We start from the raw sequence: 13,999 nt of genomic DNA on the forward strand, positions 1-13,999 counted from the left end.
ACGCGCTGAAGGCTCAGGTGTTACACTGTCTCATTAAAAAGGCTCTAACTCTTCACCCGGGTGTTGGATTTGGGCGAATTTGATATCGATGGAAATCTTATTCATTTCCCCACATGATAAAAAGTGAAAATATTGAAAATACCACGTGTACAAAAGTAGATTCATCTTTTAAAGAAAGCTTCTAACATTCTTGGGAAACTTTTCAAGCTAGGAAAAGTACGGGGTATTACAAGAACTAAGTATCTAGCGTAGGATATGAGAAGTCCCATTAGATTAGGCTTGACTATCTCACAGGGGTCACCTATCAGTTTAGGCTTAACACTCTTAGTACTTTGGATATTATACTAGTTAAGTGGATCCACACAGCCAGTGTTAGTACCCGTGGCACGATATTAATACCCTTCTAACTGGGTTACAGGTTAGACCCCAATTATCTCAGATTGGGATATGTCAGTTAGATGATACCTTCTATAGTCTCAGTCATAGTCTCAGTTATAGTATCAGTTTAATTATTCAGTCATAGAGTTGTTTGAACAAAGCATACAGATTTCAGTTATTCCAGTATCTCAGTCTACAAATTTTGTATAGTCTCATTATATGCTTGGTCATGCATCCTCAGTATCTACAGATTTCCATTCATTTTTAGTATTTACATACTTTCATGCATATATAGTATTTACATGCTCTACATGTCTCCAGTATTCACAGATTCTCGTGATCTCTATTTAGTATACAATGTCGTATATGTATATTTAGATAGTTCATTATTTCTATTCATGAAACCTTGCATACCAGCCTACCTTATTTAGCATACCAGTACATTCAAAGTACTTATCGCATATTTTTTTTTTGTGCTATGATGTATCATATCATAGGTGTTGATGCTCAGTTCTTGGATCATACTTAGACTTCACTTCTCAGACTATCAGTAGTACAGTATTAGTGGTGTGTCCTCATCATTCGAGGATAGTCTATTTTACTTCATATCTCTATTTTAGTAGTTAGCAGAGTTAGTTGGGGCCTGTCCCATCAACTCATATTTAGTCAGTCAGTTTTAGAGGCTTTTTAGACATTGAGTTAGTCATTCAGTATTGAGATTCTCAGTTGACATGTTAGTTTATCAATATTTTAATAGAATCAGTCAGTTATTTCTATATCCATATTTCAATTATGATTTAGTTATTAAAAACCTTATGGCAATATCAGTTTTTTTCATAATTATGATATTATTGTTCAGTGCTCACAGCAAGTACTAGCTCATTGATTAGCTTATAGTCCCTCCAGACTACAAGCACCGTGGATGACTAGGGAGTAGTCCTGGGTCATTATAATCTTGTCATATGTGGATAAGGATAAGCAGGAACTCATGAAAGACATTTACCATTTAGCTATCCTTGGAGTTCATCTCTTGGACTCTAAGGATGGTGGTGTGTTTGTGCAACAGGTGGCTTGATTATCTCTTGGTTTAAAAATAAAGGAGAAATAAATATTAGATTTTCTCTTTATGAAGATCAAGGATGATGTGGGTAAGCAGAAGGTGATGGCCTTTAAGATCGGCGATGATGGTAGCTTGAGGTACCAAGGGAGGTTTTATGTTCTCAATATGGATGGATTGCAAGGCAGGATTTTGGTAAAGGACCGTGCATCGTGGTATACAGTTCATCACGATTTGACAAAGATTTATCATGATCTCAATAATACGTATTAGTGAAATAACATGAAATAAGATGTATCCAACTTTGTGGCTAAGTGTTGGTATGTTAGCATGTGAATGTGGAGAACATGAGGCCCGATGGGTTATTTTAAGAAATTTAACTACCTGTGTGGAGGTGGGAGATAATTAATATAGATTTTATTATCGACACTCCGCAATCGCAGAACCAGTGTGACTCTATTTGGGTCATCATAGATAGAATGACTAAGTCCACTTACTCCTTGCCAATGAGGACTACTTATTTTACCGAGGACTATGCAAAGTTTTTCCTTCAGGAAGCTGTAAAGTTGCATGGTGAGCCTGTCTTGATTATTTTAGATTGTGGTACGCAGTTCTCGTTGCACTTCTGGTGTTCTTTTTAGCATGGTTTGGGGACTAAAATGAGTCTTATTATGGCTTTTCACCCACAGTCAGATGGGCAAGATGAAAGGACTATTCAAACTTTAGTTGATATGCTGCGAGCCTATGTGATTGACTTTGGTGGTAGTTAGTTCGACCACTTGCCTCTCATTTAATTTTCTTATAATAGTAGTTATCATTCTAGCATTAGTATGGCCCCATTTGAGGCACTGTATGGTAGGAGATGTAGATCTCTTATTAGGTGGTTCGAGGTTAGTAAAGCAGAGATGTTTGACCCAGATTTGGTTCACCAAGCTATGGAGAAGGTGAAAGTTATTTGGGATAGGCTTCAAATAACCTTAAGTCTCCAAAAGTCCTATGCAGATGTAAGGCAAAGGGACTTAGAGATTGAGGTTGGAGATTAGGTGTTCTTGAAGGTATCTCCCATGAAGGGAGTAGTATGATTTGGGAAGAAGGGGAAGCTCATTCCTCGGTATGTTGCCCATCTGTGGTTTTGAGAAAGGCTGGTAGTGTTGTATATGAGATGAAATTTCCCTTTAGCATGAGTTTTATTCATCCGATATTCCATATGTCCATGTTGTGAAAATGTATGGGTTATCCTTCATTGGTTTTTTCCTTGGAGAACATTGGTATTTTGGATTTTTTGTCTTATGAGAAGGTCCCGATGAGGATCTTGGACCGGCAAGTTCGTCGGTTACAAACAAAAGACATGGATTTGATAAAGGTTCTGTGATGGAACTAAAAGTTCAAGGAAGCTACTTGGAAAGCCGAGGAGGACATGAGTCCAAGTATTCATTCCCATTTTCGATTCTAAAAATTTGTGCTTGAGGTATGTGTCGTTTTTAACATCTTTGTTTTCTATTTTTGTTAAAGAAAAAAGGGTGGTTTATTTAGCATCTTTGTTTTCTAACTTGGTTAAGAGTAGAGGCTGGTGGAGTACAATCATGTTTTTATTGCCTTGTCCCATCATTTGAGGATGAATAATCCTAAGAGGGGAGACTGAAAATCCCTAAAATTTGGTCCTTGCAAATTTCATGAAGTTTTGAACTCTTTGTTCATCATACGACTGACATGATAAGTCGTATGGTATAGTGATGGGTCTAGGGACCCTAGTCGTATGTTGTTTAGTGTGTTATTGGCCAAATTCTATCCTGGATATAAGAGACTCCATACGAGTCGTATTGCAATATGAAAAAAAGAATATGGTCCAATCGTATGTTGTCCAGTGTCTAGCCCTTAATGTTCTGCCTTGGAAATGACTAGACCTTACCAGTTATATGATCTAAGTGATGATTTGGGCTAGGGAGTCCTAAGTTCGACAGAATGTATTTTCCAACCTTCTGTTATGGTGAAGACTGGATGGTACTAATTGTATGATGTGGTGATGAGTTGGAGGGTCAACTCATACCCACTTGCAAATTTCTACAACTTTTAAGCTGAGCGTATTTTGGACATTTTTTGCCCCAAGCCCTTAAGACCCCATGTCTTATAACACAAATTGGGCATCCATTCTACACTTAGTAAGATTAAAACACTCTAAAAAATTTCTCAAGAAAGATTGAGCTAAGGTTTCTTTAAGGTGGTCATCTAGAGGCTTAAAGAACAAATTCTCTACATGAATCTTCGTAAGTCAAGCATGTGACTCTTCCTTCATTGTTATTTCACTAAAATCATATGCTTAAATCTTTGTTCATGAATCATTAATGGTAGTTTTGAAAACCAAGGTTGAGGGTTTGGTTGTATATTGTTGAAAATTGACTTTTCATGATTTAGATGGTGCTTATACATGTTTTAATAATGGTTTTGCATATGTGGGTGCTTAGGAATTATGATTTAAACTAAGGGGTCATGGTTAACCCTAACTTTATGATTTTTGGATTGAATAATGGCTTGATGCTGGTATGCCCTCAACCTGTTTGTGAAAATGTCAATGAGAATGATTTTGTCACATGTTGAATTATGTTTTGAACCAAGGCAATGTCCTAAGAATGTTGTTGATTGGTAAATGGTTTCGTGAAGGTCTTATTGGCCATAAATTGATTTAATTATAACCTTGGTGGTTTAGTTGGCTAAATGGGTTTGAGTCCCTAAATGTTGAATTGAATTGATGTCTTTGTTTTGACAATGGGTTCGAGTCCCAAGTTGAGTAATAATGGTTATGGCATGTTGTACGCTTGCAAGTGGGGTTGGTATGACGATACCAACAGGATGCCTTTGGTAATTAATTTTAATAATTGTTATGTATGTGTAATGAATGTTTTAATTGGGCTTTAAAGTGGGATATGTAGTCGGGCCGTGAAAGTGGTGTCTGAAGGACTAACCCTAGAAATTGTGCTAGTCGGTCCGGGTATTTATATGTTAAGGAAATTCAACTATCCCGAATAAATATATTAATATGAGGTTCGAGTCCCCCATATTATATACATTGGTGCTTAAGTCACCTTGATTATGCTGGGAGGTTCGAGTCCCTTATAAAGGCATATACAGATATGGATATTCTCTAGTTTGTGCGGCTACACACACTGGGGCCCTTCTAACCAGAGGAGCGGTGGGCTCATATAGCCCATGGGTACTTTGTTTTATGACGGTTATGCTACATAGCCCAGGTTAATATTGTTTAATGTTCATGCTAAGCCTTGTTACTTATCTTGACATGATATATATATGTATACATATGATTACATATAATGATTTGACTTGGTTTTGAATGATGGTATTATTGTATTCCTCTATCCCTGAGTTATATGCTAGAACTCTAACCGTTAACCATCTTCAGACGCTATATCCCCACGCGATGCAAGTGCCAGAACTTCTTCAACTTTTTCTGTGCAGTTGTTTGATATTTGAGTTGGTTCGTGAGTTGACATTAAAGTGGTGAGCTTTTATACTTCGGAAGTCTTCATTTCATCATCTTTATTACTTTTGTCGTAGACTTTGTTTAGGCTTTGTTTTTGGCTATAGTCGTGGACATGTCTTGATATTTTATTGATTTCAGTTTTATAGAGGCTTCGTTGGATAGCTGTGGGCCTGGGTATGTTGTTTTTGGTGGATTGGTTTGATTGGCATACGGTTGTCTGATTATCGGTGATTGGTTTGGACATTTAGGTAATTGGTTTAGATATTCAGAATTCATCCGACACTTGAGGTTGCTGTGTTGACTAGGTTAGGTGAAGGGGGGTAATCTCCAGTCCACATGGGACTTGAAATACCAATCACGGCTAGGCCCTAGTTCGGGTCATGTCAAAGTTGGTATCAGTGCCTAGGTTCATGGTCAATTGGGTGTCCACAAAGTGTTAAGTAGAGTCTCTTTTTTGGGTGTGTAGTGTGCCACACTTATAAGAAAGAGGCTATGAGACATTAAGGAATGTTTTCCTTTCTTTTTGTCTTAATTTCGGGCTGTAAAGTCTAAGGTTTTGGATTTCTCTTATTTTTTCATTTGCTCGTCTTTCAGATCATACCTCCAAGAAGATCTAATGTGCGTGTGAATTCTTCTGTCCCATCTGAGGACAATGTGGGCGGAGCTTGTCCAACTCCTAGGTCCAGACCCTATCAAGGGTCACTATATCTGACTATTCTCGTGGAGTCTCTCCTATCCCCATTGATTCTACTTTTGAGGGCGACACTCAGACCCAGTCGCCTCCCGAGGAGGTTACTAACACTGAGTTCCGTTTCTCCATTAACCCATTGACTCAGTTGGTGACATCTCAGTCACAACAGTCGGGTTCTGCTGGTATTGCTATGGGTTCATCTAAGGCCACTAGAATTGGCTAGTTTATGAGGTTGCATCCTCTAATGTCTATTGGTACAAAGGTTGAGGAAGATCTTCAAAGTTTCATTGATGAGATGGAAAAGATCTTTCGGGTTATGCATGCTTTAGAGGTTGAAGGTGTAGAGTTTCATTGATAAGATGGAAAAGACCCCACTCTTTTGGAATACACTGGGTATGTTATTGTTGTTGTTAATAATTATTCAAAAACTTGTCATGTTTGGACTCTTTCTATTTTTTATACAAACAGTGTAACAAATATCATGAATTAGTTTCTGCTATCAACTTTTCTCTCGTGCGACTTTCTTCTCCCTCATTGTCATTAACAAAATAAATTATGAATTAATTTTATCCATTTGTGTCATTGAAAGTTAGATCTATTGTAAAGTCTGATTAAAACTCAAGGACTACAAAATTGATAAAATATCAGCAAAATTCAAGTATATTTTGTGATTAAAATTTTTTACTGCAATTTGTGATTTTCTTCTCCACTGTTAATATTCACCATTGTTAAAAGCTCAGCGGTTATTTTGAAAAACTAATGGATCTGTCGATGGTTGAAGTAAGCCCTGAAGTATTTTGAAGTCTAACATCAATTGTTTCATTGAGCTTGCAAACACTCCAAAGATATTTGTCGGTATTAGAAGTATTCTTTACGATAGTGACAATGAAAGAAAAGAAATCCGCTAGCGAAAAAAACTGAAGAATGGGAAATTCATGTTTATTAAGCTATTTGTATTAAAAAAAAATAGATAGAGATTAAACCTGCTATGCTTATGAATACATGATGGACTAAAAATATATATTAAAGAGACCATTCTAAGCCTACTCAAATAGTTAAAGGACTATTTATTTCGTCTTCTCTGAAATATTCTGTGATTATACGAATAATAATTATTTTTGAAGATTATAAAAATTTTATTTATATTTTAAAATATAAATAATGAATAAAATAACTAAAATTTCTGCTAATTAATTTTTTTGAAAGGAGGGGGGCACATATAATTTGAGACAGTGCATACTAGAGGATGAGAACATGAGAGTTAATCGTATATGAACAAAAATGTGTGCATATTTAAATGATAAGGATGTGTCACACCACTATTTTTACCGCCCCAACCTCGCCAGGGAGTTGGTTTTAGAGAAAATGGGTTTTTTTAACTAAAGTGACGTTTTGAATATGAATTATTTTATTTAAAGAGTCGCCACTTGAAATTGAGTTTGGGTGTTCCAAGTCACCTTATTGAATCCCCATTCAAAATAAAATGACTCTTTATTATTGTTCTGCGAACTAGTAATCAGGATAATAAATTCTGTTGACCGAGGGGAAGGTGTGAGGCCCCCCTCGAATTCCGTGGTTCTAGCACAGTCGCGTTAATGACTTGTGTCTGGCTTAAATTAATCTTTTGGATATAGAGGATTTGTTAGCCTAAAAGTAACTTTCATTCCTCTTTTATTTATTTTTGAACATATTTAAAACTGCATTGATGCGTGGCTTACCGATAATAGTATTTTTGGGTCTTACCACAAGTTTAGGTATACTTCTCACGCCTTTGTGGCATTTATGGATCGCTCCCATTTTTTTCAATTCTGAATAAGATTCTAATATGTTTGACATCTACCAATCCCCATTAGATCGGCTTTAAAATGGCATGTTAATTTTATTATGATGAATGGTCAGTAGCGGGGCTTTCTAACTTCATCGTTAACTTTCACTTGTATGTTAAATCTTAATTATTTAGAGGTTAAGAAACTAACTCATTGTTTTATGAATTCACTCTCTTACAATTGTTTTTTTCCTCTTTTTTATCGACGAATATTTTAACATACCTAAAATTTGTCTAGTTTTAAAGGCGTTATTAGTTTCTTATAAACTCGTAATGATTCATCTATTCGAAATGCTATTTAATATTAACAATATTTAAATAAATTTTATTCGGAGTGATCAATTAACTCGATAAATAATTATTATATTTTATTAATGACAATGAAATAAAAATAATAAAATGATAAAATAAAAACAAAAGTAAAATACAAAGTATACATAAAGCTAGCCCCTAATATGCTAATTTTATTACGATTTCGTAAATCTATTTTTTTTTCTAATTAACATAAAAACTCAAGTTACAGATGACGAAATAACTTCACGTACAAAACCCTTAAAATTTAATTTGAACATAAATTTACTAAGAAAACAAGCAATTCAAAATGAAAAATGGGAAAAAATAAGGAAGATCAGCGTATGTATATTTTCTGGCGACTAATCCGATGGTATTTCACTGGATTTTTAGCAAAAAGGTGGTCGATTTGTGTAATTAGAATTCCGTTGAGTTGGGTTTTGTAGAGAGTCACTGCGGTGATGGATCTTAGTGGGAGAATGAGGAAACTCTGGCCAGAACTGGAGAATCTCTGCCGACGACACTTTCGCTGGTTTGACGGCAATTGCAGTGGTGGCATGTCGAAAGGGAGGGGCACTCGAAAAAGGAAGAATAGTACGGGCCAGCAATGGGAAAAGGGAGAGGGGTGGTTGCACAGTGGCTGACGAGGATGGATCTGGCCGCGCCGACGGCTGTCAGTGGAAAAGCACGCCGTTTGGTGGTGATTCCGGCGGCGGGTCACCGATTTTAAAGGGTTTTTTAGCGGCGATAGTTTGTTAGGATTTCCAAGTGATTGTGAACTCCGGTGAGGGGTCACAATGTCGGAAACGTAATGACAGCAATTGGTAGTCCGTTAATATGGTGATTCTTACGAAATCTTCGCCGGAAAGACTGCTTTTACTTTATTATGTTCAATTATTCAACCTCTCTCTCGGCTGATATTTTCTTTTACTGATTTTCTACCCCTTTTCATGTCTATATGTGTGTGTATATGTATTACAGTGAGATGTAATGTGTGAACGTGGCGACAAAGCACTGCACATTTTTTGCTCTTACCAGTGAAATCATGCATATATCAGTATGTGTTGCTATGTTTCTTTTCCTTTCTATTTTAAATTTTAACCAAACAGTGTCATGCATAGTATTTTAATTCGTAATAATTTAATAAAAAACATGCAATAACAGAAAATTCACGTAATTAATTAACTATATGTGCTAAACAAAACTTGGGACTATTTGAACATTTAATTTCATACTTCGATTCAAAATAGTACAAAATGGGATAGGAACCTGTGTGATGAAGCAAAACAAATATAGAAATAAGGACGATGTCACCAAAAACTCGTACGGAAGCCTTAAAACTCGAATCTCAACTCTTTTCCTTCTTTATTTCTACTCCATTTTTTTTCTGTTGTTCCTCTTTTCTTTTTCTTTGTTTCTTTGTTTTCAGATGTCTGCCCTTTTTTGTACGTTGATTTTTTTCTTATAGTAGTGTATGTGAAAGAGTTTGTCAGATAATGGGGGAAGTGTTTCTGGGAAATTAGGATTATGGGATTGTAGGGGTGGTTTGGGTAGTTTGCGTTTTTTTTTATTATTATAATTACTTTAATTACTATAAATAGAAAATAATGACAAAGATAGTAGCTAATTGTTTTGAACTGATAAAAATATAGAAAAGCTAAATAGTTAGTCCTAAAAATACGATTAAAAAATTATTAATATTATTAGATTATTTTTCAAAACATTAAAAGAAGAAAATAAATATAGTTTACATATATATATATATATATATATATATATACATAAACACTAAAAATTATGTACAATATTTAGTTTGGTAAAAAAATTATATGTTTATAGAATGCCCCTCTTTGCTTGGAAAATATGGAGAGATTTCAAGAAAAGAAGTAAACATGGCTAATTTTTTAACCAAATATGTTTATTCAAAAATAGAAAAAATAAATATTGGAAAGAGTTGTGACCGAGCCCTGGCTTTGGGCATCCTACATATTTCAAGTTATAAGAGAATCAGGTCACGTGTAGTTCAAGTGGTGTAGGAATGAAGGGATGAGTTAGAGAATAGAGTGAGTTTCTGTCGAGGATCAGGTCCGTTACTCCTTTTACGACATCAGAAAAGGAAAAGGAAAAGGAAACTAGAAAGAAAAATATAAGATTCTATCTATTCTACTTGTCTTGATTCTCTTGCTTCAGATTTTTTTTTGGATCTTCAGTTATCGCTTCACCTTCTTCTGGTGGGTACCTTGATCTAAAAATTTAATCTTGAAGTTAGAATTTGAGACTTGAACTTGAAACTTGGATTGAGTCATTAACGTTCCTCCAAAGGACAATTTAGAGAATATTATTGGATGCTTGTTCTCTTGACTAGGAGCTAAGAAGATGACTATTGAGAAGCTGGGCCACTACATATGCTAAGCTGGCTCTAACTCTTCGAGACAGAACATTATTCTCTACTCTAATCAGAGATGTGATTCTATTCTTGGATATCAAATCTGTTCTTTGCAGAAAAACCTGCAAATCATCGAAGATAAACCAAACAAAAACTAGCAAAATTTTCTGCCCCAGTTTGCACTAGGAAAAAATTGTGAGTTATTAGAAAAATTATGAACTAATTGAGAAATAAATGAAAATGATAGAAATCTAAACTAGATATGCAAACAAAAAAGATTCTTGTTCTTAATAATGCAACTAAGGGATGTTATACCTTGTGAACGCATGAAAAAGAATTAGGATATTTACTTCTTAAAATGCGACTAGGGAATGTCGTACCCTATAAAGACTTAATAAAGAAAAATGGGAGATTTTAATTTCTAAAATGTCTACTAGAGGATGTCGTACCCTATGAAGACTTAATGGAGAAAACAGGAAATTTTATTTCCTCAAATGTCAATTAAGGAATGTTGTACCCTATGAAGGCATAAAGAAGAAAATAAAAATTTTTATTTCCTAAGATTTCAACTAAGGAATGTCGTACCTTATGAATACATAAAGAAGACAATAGGAAATTTTGTTTCCTAAGATGTCAACTAGGGAATTTTTGTTTCCTAAGATGTCAACTAGGGAATGTCGTACCCTATAAAGACTTAAAGTAGAAAAATAGAAAATTTATTTCCTAACATGTCAACTAGGGGATGTCGTACCCTATGAAGATGGAGAAGAAAATTAGAAAATTATTTCATAAGATGTCAACTAGGGGATGTCGTACCCTATGAAGACGAAGAAGAAAAATTAGAAAATCGTTTCCTAAGATGTCAACTAGGGGATGTCATACCCTATGAAGACAAAGAAGAAAATAGGAAATTTTGTTTCCTAAGATGTCAACTAGGGGATGTCGTACCGTATGAAGACGAAGAAGAAAATTAAGAAATTGTGTTTCCCAAGCTGTCAATTAGGGGATGTCGTACCCTATGAAGATGAAGAAAAAAATTAGGAAATTGTGTTTCCTAAGATGTCAACTAGGGGATGTCATACCCTATAAAGACGAAGAAGAAAATTAGGAAATTATTTTCCAAGATGTCAATTAGGGGATGTTGCACCCTATGAAGATGAAGAAGAAAATTAGAAAATTTATTTCCTAAGATGTAAAATAGGAAATGTCGTACCCTATGGAGACTTATATAATTATTATTATTTATTTATTTATTTATTTTTTTAGAAAAGAAAAAAATGCCCAAGGTTTGAATGTGAGGGGTTTTGATTTTTTTGTCATATTGATGCGAACTCAGAATTATAGGATTATAACAAAGAGAGAAAATTTAAGGAAACTTCAATTTGTGATACTTGTCTTTCCAATGAACTTCACAAGATTACTTTGTCCCTGTTCAAACAAAAAAAATTTGTGAGTTCTAAAATTGATGGTTGGTTTGTGGTCTTGAATCTTTTGGAGGTTTGCTTTATCTTTGCCCCAGCTTCAATATAGTTTATTCAACAAATTGGTTGGAAAGTTTGAACCTTCGTCTTCTAAATTCTATCACATCTATATTTGTTCAGTATGATTTTTTACTTTATTTTCAAATACTGTACGTATTAGAAAATTTTCTCAACTGGCTTCCTGTCCTTGTCAAGGTGCTGCACACCCAACCGTCTTTGCTCAGTTTCACTAGAAACCATAGTCAATTTTGTTAGTTTTTATTTTGTTTTCATTTTACATCTAACATAAGACTGTCGAAAAGGACTCAAAGAATGTATTAAAAATGAAAATAAGGAAAAGACAAAAGAAGAAATAAAATAATTATGTTTAAATAGAAGGTATCTCTAATGGGAAAGGAAAGACGCTTATCTGAAGGTGTATATTGACTTCAATGAAACATGACATGCATTTTAGAGTAGACATTTAATCCGTCAAAGCTGTATAATCTTGAATTAGGCTGCCCCTTTCAGTCCAAAACCAATTCATCTTTCTTGATCTTTGCCTTGTCATGATAAACCTCGTTTGACTAATGGTATCTTTTTAGGATTTTTCATAGTTGACCTCTCTAGTTTCGTTTGTCTCATTCACTATTGTCTTATGGCGCCCATGAGGGTTTTCACCTATAAGACCTTTTTTTAATCATCTTATGGTGACTCCAAGGGTTTTCAGCTACAAGATTCTTTTATTTTTCTTTTTAGTAGCACACAAGGCTTGACATTCTCAAAAATTGATTAGAAGGTCTTAAATGGACAGGAGAAAAAGACTTTAGAATGAATCATAACTTAGGAACCATATAAAATAGGTGATAGTAAGATATATGTCTCGATTTCTTTGAATACCAAGAAATATGTTTTTTTTTATTTGGTCAGACCGAACCCCAAAATAGGGTTGCCTACTTATCCTTTAGGAAGCAGGCCGAGCGTAGTTTAATAAAACACATTTTTTTAATGATAATAATAATTTTTTTTGATTGATTTTTTTTCTGGTTTCAAATAGGGAAAGCAATGAAATGTAAATAAAGCTCAAAGGGCTGACGATGGATTAATGACATTTAATTAAGGAGAATAATGACATTTCATCATCTCAACTTGAGAATGCTAAGCACAAGTGTGTCAAATATAGTATCCTTTGACTGAATTAGCATTGATAGCTACCTCTGCTGTTTTTTCGTCCATATCCGTAAGTTTCAAAACTCCATTTGATAATACTTGATTAACAATGTATGATCCTTTACAGTTTGGAGCAAATTTTACTTTAGCCTCTTCTTGATACGGAAGGATACATTTCACAACAAGTTGGCCAACCTCTAATTTTCTAGGACGTACCTTCTTATTGTGAACTCGTGCCATTCTCTGCTGGTATAATTGGCCAAAGCAAACTATCTTTAAGTTTTTTTCATTTATTAATGATAATTGTTATAGTTTAGTCTTGACCCATTCAGTATCATCAATCTCAGCTTTAACAATGGTTTAAAACGAGGTAATTTTGACTTCTGCAGGTATCACCGCCTCGGTCCCATAGACTAATAAGTAAGGAGTTGTGCCGGTAGATGTACGAATAGTTATACAATATCTTAAAAGAGAAAATGGTAATTTCTCATGCCACTGTCTAGATCCTTGAACCATTCTCCTAAGAATCATTTTAATATTTTTGTTCGCCGCTTCAACGACTCCATTTGCTTTGGGTCGGTAAGGGGTAGAATAACGATGCACAATCTTGAATTGCTCACAAATCTCCTTCATCAGATGACTGTTAAGATTGGTTGCATTATCTATGATAATGGTCTTTCATATACCGAAATAACATATGATGTTGGAATACATAAAGTCCACTACTGCTTTCTTCATGACTGATTTGAAAGTAGCAGCTTCTACCCATTTGGTGAAGTAGTCAATAGGGACCAGTATGAATCGATGCCCATTAGAAGCTTTTGGTTTTATTGGACTAATTAGTTCCATGCCCCAAGCAACAAAGGGCCAAGGGGCGGACATAGGATGAAACTCTGAAGGTGGTGAGTGAATTAAATCGCCCTGAATTTAGCACAGGTGACACCTGCAAACAAAGCAAAAGCAATCTCACTCCATAGTCAACCAATAGTATCCCGCCTGCATAATTTTTTTCGCTAAAACATAGCCATTCATGTGTGAACCATATACCCCCAAATGTACCTTATTCATGATTCTTTCAGTTTCCTAAATATTGACACATCTCAATAAGTTCAAATCTAGAGTTCGTTCATACAGAATCTCCCCACTTAAGAAGAAACCATTAGCGAGTTGCCTAATAGTCCTTTTTTTATTCGCATTGGCTTGTGTTGGATACTCTTTTGACTTTAAGAAGTGCTGGATATCATA

This window comes from Capsicum annuum, chromosome 7 (assembly GCF_002878395.1).
Source record: "Capsicum annuum cultivar UCD-10X-F1 chromosome 7, UCD10Xv1.1, whole genome shotgun sequence".
Taxonomy (NCBI): domain Eukaryota; kingdom Viridiplantae; phylum Streptophyta; class Magnoliopsida; order Solanales; family Solanaceae; genus Capsicum; species Capsicum annuum.